Raw genomic sequence first — 12,210 nt, 5'->3', positions numbered from 1 at the left:
TTGTTGAGGCTCTTCAACCACCCTTGTTGGTTCATCAATCACTTTTGGAGTTTCCACAACAATTTCCACAAGCTCATCTTTCCCCTCCTTTTCTTCAATTACCTTAGGAGGTTCAACCACCATTTGAGGTTCAATGACATTGCCCGGTCTACTACTCTTCCTTTTCTTGACAAATTCCCGGTCTTCCAAATCTCTACCACTCCTCAAGTGAATAGCATTCATGGTTTTCGGATTTTCCTCGGTTTTACCCGGGAATTTACCTTGGGAGGCTTGTAGTTGGCTCATTTGGGTAGCCAATTGGGAGATTTGGTTGTCCGTCATCCGTTGAGAAGCTTGCATTTGGGTCCTAAGTTGGTTGATGGATGAGGTTGTCTCGTCATGTTTTTGAGTGGAATGGTTGATGAATTGCGTTTGAGTATTGACAAGTTGGTTTTGGGAAGTCATCAATTGTTCCATCATGAGTTCCAAGCTTGACTTTGGTTGGGTGGTTTGTTGGAAAGGCGGGTTGGTTTGTTGGAAAGGCGGGTTGGTTGGTGGGTTGAGTGGTTGAAATTGTTGTTGTCTTGGTTGGAAGCTTCTTCCTTGGAAACCCGGTGGACCTTGATTGAATGTTGTGTTTTGTTTTTGAGTTTGGAAGTTTGGTTGTTGTGACTTTTGTTGGAAGGTTGGGTTTTGGACATTTTGAGAGCCATAAGAGAAGTTTGGGTGGGCTCTCAATCCGGGGTGATATTGGTTGTTGTTAAATGCTTGCTTGGCCGGACTAGACTCCCATATCCCGTTCACTTGCTCCATACAATTGCCATCTCCAACCACCAAAGGACACTCATTGGGTGGGTGTCCTTGGTCTCCACAAAGCTCACAACTATAGACTTGGTTCCTCATAGAAGAATTGCTAGATGTTTTGCTTGAGCTCATCAAGGCAACTTGTTGCTTAAGCTCTTCTATCATCTCTTTCACTTCCACATTGTTGGCCGATTCGACCGTTGACTTCCCTTTCCTCTTGTGCCTATCATTGTTCCAATGAAAGGTACGAGAAGCCATTTCTTCAATAAGCTCTTTCGCCGTCTTGTGGTCTATCTTATCCAAAGCTCCCTTCCCCGAGCCGGAATCAAGGTTCATCTTCATCTCATTGTTTAACCCTTCATAGAAATTGTTGATGAGCTCATCATCCCCAATACCGTGGTGAGGACATAGCCTTTGGAGGCCCTTGTACCTCTCCCATGCTTCATAAAGGGTCTCATCTTCTTGTTGGGTGAACCCTTGGAGCTCACTCTTGATTCTTGCGGTTCGTTGGGGTGGGAAATACTTGTTGAGAAAAGCCTTAGAGACATCATCCCAAGTCCGAAGAGAGTCGGGTTCACAACTTTTAAGCCACTCCTTGGCACTTCCCCTCAAAGAGTAAGGGAAAAGCCTAAGGCGTACGGCATCCTCCGTCACTCCATTGGCCTTGAACATGTCACAACTATCCAAGAACTCGTTGAGATGCTCGTTGGGGTTTTCGGTGGCTCCCCCTCCGAATTGGTTCCCTTGGACAAGTTGTAGCAAGGTGGCTTTCACATCAAAATTGTTGGCTTGAATAGGTGGCTTCACAATACTCGGATTCACCACCTTTTTCGGAGCCAAGTTATCTCTCATAGGAACCGCGGCCATTGTTACTTCCGTTTCCGGTGTTGCAAAAGGATTTTCGAAAGCTTCAAAGACCCGTGGTTCTTCTTGAAGGTCCTCAATTACTGGATTTTCTTGAGGAATCGGTGTTTCTATAAGCCCTCTTCTACGAAGTGAATTTAGTCTTCTCGCGGTTGCTTCGATCTCGTGGTCAATCGGGCGTATTGGATGACCTCTTCGAGTTCTCCTTCTCATGCAAAAAGTCCTACACACTTAAGAGAGGGATTAGTAACAAAAGACTTAGTCTAAACAAGAATGAAAACAATTAATATCTAGCCGAACTCCCCGGCAACGGCGCCAAAAACTTGGTGGTATCAAGTTATACCTCGCAAGTGCACGATTTTATCGTTGTACACTATTAAGGGTCGATCCCACAAGGAGCTAGGAAGACTACTAATCGTTTTAACTCTATGGTTTAGCTAAGTCGACAATAACGGGAGAAAGTTATACTAGAACTACTAACGACAAGGTAGAACAACTAAAGAAGAAATAAGAGAAAAAGCAAGGTAGAATGAAGGGTTGTAAATCAAATGGATTAAAAACCTAAGACTCGGTTCTTCCCAAACAATTCGCAATTCCACATAATTAAATCCCTAGGCTAATCACTAGGGTAGTTAGGTGAGGAGGTGACGGCTCTAATTCGCCTACTAACTCCCTCTCGGGCTCATAATAGGACACTAGCACTACCCACCGACCCCCCTCTCGGGTTCGAAGGTCGGAATCCCTAACTCAATACCCCACTACCCCAAAAACATGCATTTTTCCGAGGTAGTCCGATATTCGCTAAGGTCATTAAGCCCCATCAATTCCCGGGTCATCCCACTCCCTCTCTCGAGGGTCGATTTCAAACGCTAATTTAGAGGTGTCCTCCCCTGGTTCTCCCTTTCGGTCTCAACCGAGGTCAACAATAGGGTCAAATCTCGGGTATCCAAATCACAACCTAACCAACTCTCGTTGGTGGTCAAGGGTCGTAAGTCAACACTACCCAAGAGTCAACCCATAACCCAAGTCAATCCTCTAAACTACCCTCACCAATTTCCCAAATAATTAGCCTTTATGAAATTCAATTAGTGAAATTACTCATGTTGGGTCAAACCGAGCCCTAGTGGAGGACTACTCACTAATCATGGTCCTAATTGCAAAATAAACAATAAAGATGGAAACTTTGGTCACAAACATGGTGGGAAGATGAATCTTACTACTAAACATGCAACAAATCGACAATAATTAAGAGGGAAAGTGATATTAATCTAATAACAAGGTTTATTAAACTAAAAGACACAATCTTTAACCAAATCAACTCAAAGATTAAGTCTTTGAGGACAACTACCCAAGGATGAACAAATGAAAGAGAATCAAAGCAAAGATGAACAATGAAAAGATGAACAATGGTGAAAATAGGAACAACAAACAAACAACAACAACAATTTTAACATAAACAATCAAACAAACATAAAAGATGGACAAAATGTAAACAAATGAAAATAGGGAGAGAATTAATACCAACAAAATAGTGAAAGAGGAATTTGGATAGAAATAATAAAGAAGGAAATCCTTCAATCTTCTTACAAACCCAAATTCAATCACTAATTGATTGAAGAACTTCTCTAATTAAAGAAAGATTAACAAAGGGATTAAGAAAGTTTAAAGCTTGAAAGGGTAAATATTCTGGATCTAGGGTTGTGTGCAAAAGGGTTTAAGGAGAGGGGTATATATAGGTTATACAAGGATTAGGACCGAAATTGGAAATGGGCTTTGAAACACGTATATGCACTCCCGTAGGTCAACCCGCCGGGTCCTTTAACCTACCGGGAGTTTCTGGATTTTTGGTTGAAGTTTTGAAGTCATCAGTGTGCACGGCCGGTCAACCGGCCGCCGGTCCCTGACCGGCTGGGGCACCCTTGACTTCAATCTTGACTTTTGGCCTTTTGAGGGACTCCCAGCCGGCTAGCCGGCCGCCGATCATTTGACCGGCCGGGAGTTTCCTGTAACTTTCTTCATTTTCTTGTCTTCAAGCTCGTAGTGTCTTCCCAGCCGGTTAGCCGGCCGCCGGGCCACCGGCTGGGGATGCTTCTCCATACTCCTTCCTTCATTTCCTTGTAATATGTACTCCCAGCCGGCTAGCCGGCTGCCGGCCTACCGGCTGAGGGTACTCCTCAGCATAATTCCCTTCATCTTTCATGCATAGCTTAGAAATCCCGTCTTTCTAGCTTCGTTTCGCCCGTTCCCGCCTCAATATCTGCAAGGGGGCCAAAGTGTCATAGTAAAGGGAATCGAGACTAGAAACGAGAGTAAAGGGGGCACAAAACCGCCTTAAATGGGGTCGAATAAGCATGAAAATAGGGGGAAAAAGAGTGCAAAATGGTCCTATATCAATAACCCAACTCGAGTCTCATTAGACCATGCATGTTGTTGAGTAGGGAAGACTAAGTCGACTTGTAGGTGTTGTACAATCTAATCGATTCGGCTCCGGGACCCAAACTTTCCTAGGATTGTAAGATATAACCCAACTCAATCCATCACAACAATAATAGCTTGCTTATAATTTGAGAACATGTTTGTATGATCATATCCCATGATTCCCCTATAATCCCATGACACCCTAGTGCTTTTTAATCAATTGTTTGCACCCCTTTTAATTCGTCTTGCTAGTTTATTTTCATTGCTATTCTAGTTAGTGACCTTCTACATCAACCCAAATTGTGACACCCCTAAGACACCACTAGTTTCAATAGAAATCTCATCTCAACTCCCGTCCCTTGGGATCCGACCTTTACTTGCCTCTTTACTAATTGTAGAGTTGTTTGTGAAGTTATAAATTGTGTTTTGATTCGACCGTGACCCAACGACCACATCTTTAATTGTGAACACGAAACGGACCCGATCAAAAATGGCGCCGTTGCCGGGGACGGTGTTAGCTTGATTTAGATTTCTTTACATTGTTATTAGTTGTGTCTTTTCTTTGCCTTGGGGAAGTAAAACTCCTCAAGGTTTGTTCTAATTGTTTTCAAGTTGTTTGATATTTTGCATGTCTAGAAGGTCACAAGGTGACTTGTTACCTCTTGATCGTGAAATTGAAAGAACCTTAACAAACAATAGGAGACTTTCTAGGAGGAATTTGAGAAGTATTAGTGAAGTTATTCAACCAGCTATTGAGTTCATCAACCCTTTCGCAATAGAAGGAGAGGAGAACCCATTACACAATACCCCACAAAATCAACCTACAATGCCTAAGTTTTCATCACACTCCGTACCCATCGAGGAGAACCTCCCCAATGGTACTCCTACACCACAACATCTAACCGGAAATGTTATTGCCAAATCCGCCTTTATCCAATTAGTCGAAAGGAGCCAATTTGGGGGGATGCCTAGTGAAGACCCTCATTCTCATATGGAAACCTTTTGCGACTATTGTGATGCGATTTCTCAAACCGGTGTAACTCAAGACCAAATTCGATGGGTCTTATTTCCTTTTTCTCTAATCGGCACCGCAAAGCAATGGTTGAAGGGCCTTGATAAGGCCACTCTCGGAATTGATTCTTGGAAGAAGTTGGCTCTAGCTTTCTACAAAAAATTCTACCCACCGGAAAAGACTAACATGCTAAGAGCTCAAATTACGGGTTTTAAGCAAAGGGATGAAGAATCTTTGTATGAAGCTTGGGAGCGGTTCAAAGGAATTTGTCGCTCATGTCCTCACCATGGACTTAGCGAATGGTTCTTGGTACAACAATTTTGGAATGGTTTATATGAAGATTCAAGGAACATTCTCAACATGGGATCAAATGGAATGTTCACCGAAGTTGATGACAATCAAACATGGAACAAGATTGAGGAAATGGCGGTCCATAATTCACAATATAGTAGACCTCGCAAGGCTACTAGAGGAGGAAAGCATGAAGTGGACTCCGTTACTCAATTGGGTGCTCAACTTAGTGCTCACATTGACACAATCAATTTGAAGTTCGAAAAAGCTATGGCTAGACTTGAAGAAGTCTCAAAATCACCAAAGCATCATGTTAATGCCATGACGGCATCCTCATCAATCCCAAGTGGAATATGTGAGAATTGTGGAACTTTGGGACATGACCAAAGTGAATGTAGCGGAACAAATGAACAAGTGAATGCTTTCCAAGCATACAAGAGTGGTACCCCTTATTCAAATTATTACAATGAGAATACCAAATTCCATCCAAATCTCTCATACAAAAGCCAAAATTTCCAAAACCCTCAAACAACATACACTCCACCACCCATGAGAAACCAAAATCAAAGACCCTTTTACAATCAAAACCAAGGTTACCAAAATCAAAATCCATACAATCACCAAAATGACCAAGGTTTTGATGTCCAAAAAGCGGTCCTCCAAATGCAAAAGAATCAACAAGAATTTTTCACTCAAATGCAAAAAGATAGCCAAGCAAAGGAAACCACCATCAACAACATCCTAGCTCACACCAAGATGTTGGAAACCCAATTGACTCAACTAGCATCTTCAAACTCACAAAGACAAAAGGGGAAATTACCACCTCAAAGTAATCCCCCGAGACATGAAACGGTTAGTGCCATTCACTTGAGAAGTGGTACAAGGTATGAAGCACCGAAGAAGCAAGTTGAGAATGAAGTTGTGGAGGCTAGTGAAATTGTGCAAAACTCCAAAGATGGAGAATCATCAAAAGAAGGAAGTTCAAAGAAAGATGAAGACAAAGTCAAGGAGAAGGAGCCCGTTGTGATTAGACTTCCTTTTCCAAGTCGCCAAGCCAAGCCCAAATTTGATGATCAACTTGGAAAGTTCATGGAAATTGTGAAGAATTTGGAAGTCTCGATTACTTTCACGGAATTAATCAATCACGTGCCGGCCTATGCAAAATACATGAAAGATATCCTCACAAAGAAGAAGTCGATCCGGAAACTTGAGACTATCGCCTTCACTAAGGTGAGTAGTGCAATACTTCAAGGGAGTTCACCTCCAAAACTAAAGGATCCGGGAAGCTTCTCAATACCGTGTACCATTGGCGACACAACGATCAACAAAGCCTTATGTGATCTAGGGGCTAGTGTAAGTGTCATGCCGTACTCGGTGAGTAAAAGGTTGGGGATGGGAGAGCTTAAATGCACCAATATCACGCTCCAAATGGCCGATAGATCGACGAAGACACCATTAGGGATATGGGAAGATGTCCCCGTGCGAATTGGGAAGTTTTTCATCCCGGTGGACTTTGTCATTGTTGATATGGAGGAAGATTCCAACATTCCGATCATTCTAGGAAGACCTTTCCTACACACCGCGGGTGCGGTGATTGATGTGAAACATGGTGAGCTCACTCTAGAAGTGGGAGATGAAAGCATAACCTTTAATCTTGACAAGACTATGAGAGCTCCTCATTTGCATGAACCGTGTTTCATGATTGATCATTATAGCCGAAAGGATGAGAGGAAGAAATCGGAACTCCAATGGAAGAAGAAAATTGAAGATGCTCCATTCAAAGAGCAAGTGAAATGTGACAAGGAGAGCTTGCAAAGCTCATCAAAATCAACCAAAGAAGAAGAGGATGGCCTCATTGGCCAAGAGAAGAACTTGGGAGAGTTGTCTCCATCAAAACAAGAAATTTTCAATGATCAACTTAATGAAGTTTGTGGTCTTTGGGACGACGAATTTGAAGGGATTTTTAATCCCTACATTGGTAATGCCATCGATCAAGATCAACAACAAGGGCAAAGGACTATTGAAGACCTCTACCATGATAATGAACAAGCTTTTGATTACTTTTTCAAGGTGTTGAGCAACATCAACAACACCTTGAACATACCCCCTTGACATCTCATCAAGAATGAGAGTTTGGTGGAGTCCTCCCTAAACCACCACTTGTAAATATTTCTAACTCCCTAACTCGCATTTCAATTCTTGTATTGCATTTTTGTCATCTTTGGATTTATTTTATTTACTTTGATCAAGATAATTGTCATGTTTGAGAGAAGTGAGGGAGGGACTAATAATTTCGATTGATGTGTAGTGCTTTACCTTAGTGTGGGGATGACAATTGCCTAGGATATCCATGCCTAGTAATGCCCCCACAATGAAGAACACAAGAAATGAAGAAGAATGGAAGAATGGTAAGGGAAATGCATTGTACACGGATGGAACTGAATCCGGGTACAAAGGGGTCGAATCCGAGCGGATTCAGGAGAATCCGCCCGTCTCAGAAAATCCGAGCGTACTGCAGCAAAGACGCCTGTCCTGAACTCAGCTGAATTTTGAAAATTTTTGACTGTAAGAGAATCCGGGCGTCCTGGCAGAAATCCGCCCGTCTTGAAGAATCCGCTCGTCTTGAAAGAAAGACGTCCGTCTTTGCAGCCGAGGAAAACAAGAAAAATTCCTGGACTGAAATCCGTCCGTCTTCTGCAAAAGACGCCCGTCCCGTGTTTTGAAATCCGAGCGTCTTCGAAGGAATCCGCCCGTCTTTAGGCGAGTTTTTCCAACCCAGAAAAGGCCGAATCCGCCCGTCTTGCCCCTGCAGCTTGAATTTTTTCGAGCATTATAAAACCCCACCCACCTTCATTCATTCATTCATTCATAACACTACTTCAAAACATCAAAACCCTCATCCTCTCCATCACAAAAACAAAATTCCTCAACTACATTCACCAAAATCAAATCAAACCATCCTTCTAACAACAAATTAATCACTACTCCTTCATCAAAAATCAAAACCAAGCACAAATCTTCAACCTTTGAGTCGATTTTTGAATTCATAAAGGCAAAGCCTTTCACCTTTAAATCGATTTGGGTATACTAGAAATTGAAGATTTTTCATTCTTTTCTTGGTTAATTCATCAATGGCAAGGACTAAGGGAGCAACAAAGGCAACAAAGGCACCAAAGACACTTTCACAAAGGCAAAAGGCTCTTCAAACAAAGAAAGCATTGGCTATGGTGGTAGCAACACCAAACTTGGAAGTGCAACAACAATAACAACCTTCTATGGGAGCAAAAACATCTTCTACTCCGGAAATCGATCAACTCTTGCATTATCCAGAGGTAACTTTTATTTCCGAAACCCATAGAAATACTTTTGCCAAGTTTGATAGGAAATCATTTCAATCTAACAAATTCATTTGTGAAGACACCTTGAACAAGTTGGGTGTCCTTGAGCAAACTAGAGCCTTTTTCAAAGCAATGGGATTGAAGAAATTGTTTGAAACAAAGGAATTGACATACCCCTCCCTTACCTTGGAATTTTTGAGTTCTTTGAAAGTCACCAAAGTTGAGAATAGGGAGAATCTCGAGTTTCATCTAGCTAATGTTAGTAGACGCATTTCTTTTAGGGAATTGGGTGAAATTTTGGGTCTTAGTGATGAACCGAGTTACTTTAAGAATTATGGAAAGTATGACCCCGACCCTCTTTGGGAGGCAATTTCCGGAAGGAAATTTGAGGACTTTCATGCGAGTCGTGCTCTTCTAGTCCATCATCCGGGCATAAGAGTATGGCACAAGGTCATGGGAAACACCATAATTGCAAGGAAAGATACCAACCATTTCACGAGACTTGATTTTATTCTTCTTGAATCGGCTTTGAATATTGGAAGAGTACACACCAAGCCTTACAATTCTTTGAGGCTCTTGGTAGATAGATGGCTCAATATTGATTGTGGGAAGAAGGGCACTACCGTTATTGTCAATGGCGGCTTAGTCACTATCCTAGCCAAACACTTTGATCCTAACTTCAATAAGGATAGCAAGTATAAGGCGAAGGAGGGTGGTCATCTTGTTGATATGCATACTATGATAAACAAGTACAAGTGGGTTGCCCATAACCCCCTCGACACTAAGTATGGATGGCTCACTAGTGAAGCTAAATCGTTCACTTTGCCTTCAAAGATTTGTCGTCTAAGCGTCCACCGGACCAATTATCTACTTCCCCTTTCCAAAGAAGCCGAATATATTATCCAACAACAAAAGGGTGAACTTGAAATGCCCTCCTCTTCCATTGTCATACCACCTTACCCTTTTGAGTATGAAGAGTTCAAGCCCGCGGGGATTGAAGCAAGAAATGACTATGTGACTCTTCTCATGCAAGCAATGCACAAGCAAGCCTTTGAAGATCGGAAAAACGCTTACTTGGCTCAATATCCACCCCTCATACACTTAGCTAGGCAAGGACTACTTGATCCATCATGTCCTTTGCCTAGTTGGGCGGATAGAGAAGTCCTATTTCCGGGTGCATCTAGGGTCGTTTCGGGTGGCAATGAGGTTGTTGGTAATGAAGAAGTTGATGATAACATTGGTGAAGAAGCAAGTGAAGAAGGAGGAGAGGATGGTGAAGAAGATGATGAGCAAGATAAGGAAGAAAGTGATGAAGCAAATGAAGAGGGAAGTGGCAATGAGACCACTTCTAATGAGGAAAGTGATGATGATGATGATATGATGGAAGACTAGCAAGCCTTGGAGACTCCTACCCTCTCATGGTTTGTCTATTTCTCTCTTTGTTTTAAATATTTTTCTTGATCATTGATGGAGTAGTCCTAGCACCATAGAGGACTCACACCTCGGTACCATTGAGGTGTTCTCATTTTATTGTTCCCATTTTCAAAATCCAAAATGACAAATTAGTTTCATGCATTGCATAGTGTATGCATGAACTACACCCACCCTAAGACATTAGCAATAGTGTCTCACTTGGTTTGGGGAAGTTAATGCATACACAACGGGAGGTAATCTAAATTATCCTCTCCGTCATAACAAAAACCATGCATCATGTAGTGTAGCTTAGAATAGATTGCATTTAGTGTAGAAATCATGCATCATCTTTGCATAATTTCCATCATTTTGGCCATTGAGGACAATGCCCATATTAGTGTGGGGATGGGAATTCTAACATTTAACTCTTATTCAAAAATCCAAAAAAAATTGAAAAATTTCGAAAATCATAAAAATTTGAAAAATTGAAAACCCAAAAACATGTTTATTTCCTTTTGTATAAATTGTCTTGTATACATTGTGTTTGTTCTATCTTTGTTCACATTGATCGACTACGCCACATCCGAGACATGAGGATATTGAAGACCGCATGGTATGATCTTTCCAATCTCCTTTTTCCTCTTTATGTTAATGACTATGTGGCTTTATTTTGATTGATGCGGTAAAACAATGTGAACTTAGGACTTGCATTTAGTTTATATGTCATATTAGTTGATAGAATCATTTGCATTAGGATGTTTATATTAGTTGCATCATGGCATGTAGTTGCATATTAGAAAATTTTTGAAAAATGCCTAACTTGGAACATTGACAAGAGCAACTAAGCCATTACAAATACTTGTTCAACTTAAGACTTTGTCTACTAGAATGGTTGTAAAACACCCTAGATAGTGTCATACTAGTATCTTTTGACCCATGACCCAAAGCCTAGTCAAGGGTTTGCATGTGAGTCACCTATCCAACCCCGTGATGCGATGTGGACTTGGTTAACTATTCTAGGTGACCTTGATTGACCTTGTGGTAAGGCAACCCAAAAATACTTTCTATCAATAAGCTTGAAGTGCTCATTTCAAGGAATTTTGTCATGTGGAAGTAATTTAATGCCAAGGAAACCTCAAATGTTATGAATTGTTGAATGTTGAGAAATTAAATTGTTTTGATGGAGGCGTACCACTTCGATGTGCTTTGGTGCGGGATCCATTGAATTGGGCCCCCATACGGTTGTGAATTCGGCCGCCCAGAGACAGAGTGACTATCACCCCGAAAAATTATTGTCTAGAGGTTAACCGGTTGCCTAATAAGCGATTGGCGAAAGCTAGCCCGGAAGGGACAAACCCCATCTTAAATTTTTGAAATGTGAAAGTTAAATGAGGACAATTTTGAATATTAGTCATATCCACCCGTTGTGTATAAAGATTTGAGCATTTCATTCCCAAAAAGCCTTTTTGTCAAGCCACTTTGTCGAGCTTGGGACGATCCATGACCTTTACTTTTGTAGAGAATTCGAGACTTGTCATGTCATATGCTACTAGCATCATAGGGATCATCATTCCACCACCATCCGATCGCTCTTGACGAAAGCATTTGGAAATTGAGGACGAAAGTAGTCTAGTTTAACACCATTTGGAGGTGATTTAGTGCCATCCTCTTAGCCTTAGTAATTTGTTGAACTAGTATTTGTGAAGGATTACATGCTCTTAAATTTGTTCCTCTTTAGTGCCTCCGCCGCTTGATGAGGAAGTGGCTATTCCTTTTGTAGATGCATCCATTATGTGATTTTGTGTGCTTAATGTTTGGATGTGTCGCCATTTTGGCAAGACCCACCTTGCCTTGCAAGAAGGCATCCTACCTCATGGTTGTCTTGTTGTGAGTTGAAGGGGCGGAGTGAGACCCGCTAATTGTCTCATATCGGCTATATTATTAGGATAGGTTAAGTATTGGTCCTAGTCTTTGTCACCTCTTTACTCGGGACGAGCAAAGGTTCGGTTTGGGGATATTTGATGTGACCATAATTAGCGCACATTTAGTCCCCGAATTAGCCTCGTTCCCATGCTTTTTAGTGCATATTTG

At 41.7% G+C, this 12,210-nt stretch overlaps 2 non-coding genes across 2 annotated transcripts; one reads left to right on the top strand and one right to left on the bottom strand.

Annotated features, from left to right (window-relative positions):
• Positions 1 to 1,174: 1,174 nt before the first annotated feature.
• LOC141603181 (small nucleolar RNA R71) lies at positions 1,175 to 1,281 on the top strand. The gene has a single exon (XR_012525073.1). It is a non-coding gene; the product is annotated as a small nucleolar RNA R71 (small nucleolar RNA).
• A 3,982-nt stretch (positions 1,282 to 5,263) lies between these two features.
• On the bottom strand, positions 5,264 to 5,370 carry LOC141602912 (small nucleolar RNA R71). Its single transcript, XR_012524818.1, has one exon. It is a non-coding gene; the product is annotated as a small nucleolar RNA R71 (small nucleolar RNA).
• Between the last annotated feature and the right edge of the window lie 6,840 nt (positions 5,371 to 12,210).

The sequence above is a fragment of the Silene latifolia genome, chromosome 9, assembly GCF_048544455.1.
Source record: "Silene latifolia isolate original U9 population chromosome 9, ASM4854445v1, whole genome shotgun sequence".
NCBI classification, from domain to species: Eukaryota; Viridiplantae; Streptophyta; class Magnoliopsida; order Caryophyllales; family Caryophyllaceae; genus Silene; species Silene latifolia.
Note: the sequence above shows the minus strand (reverse complement) of the source record. Positions and strands in the feature narration are given on the sequence as shown.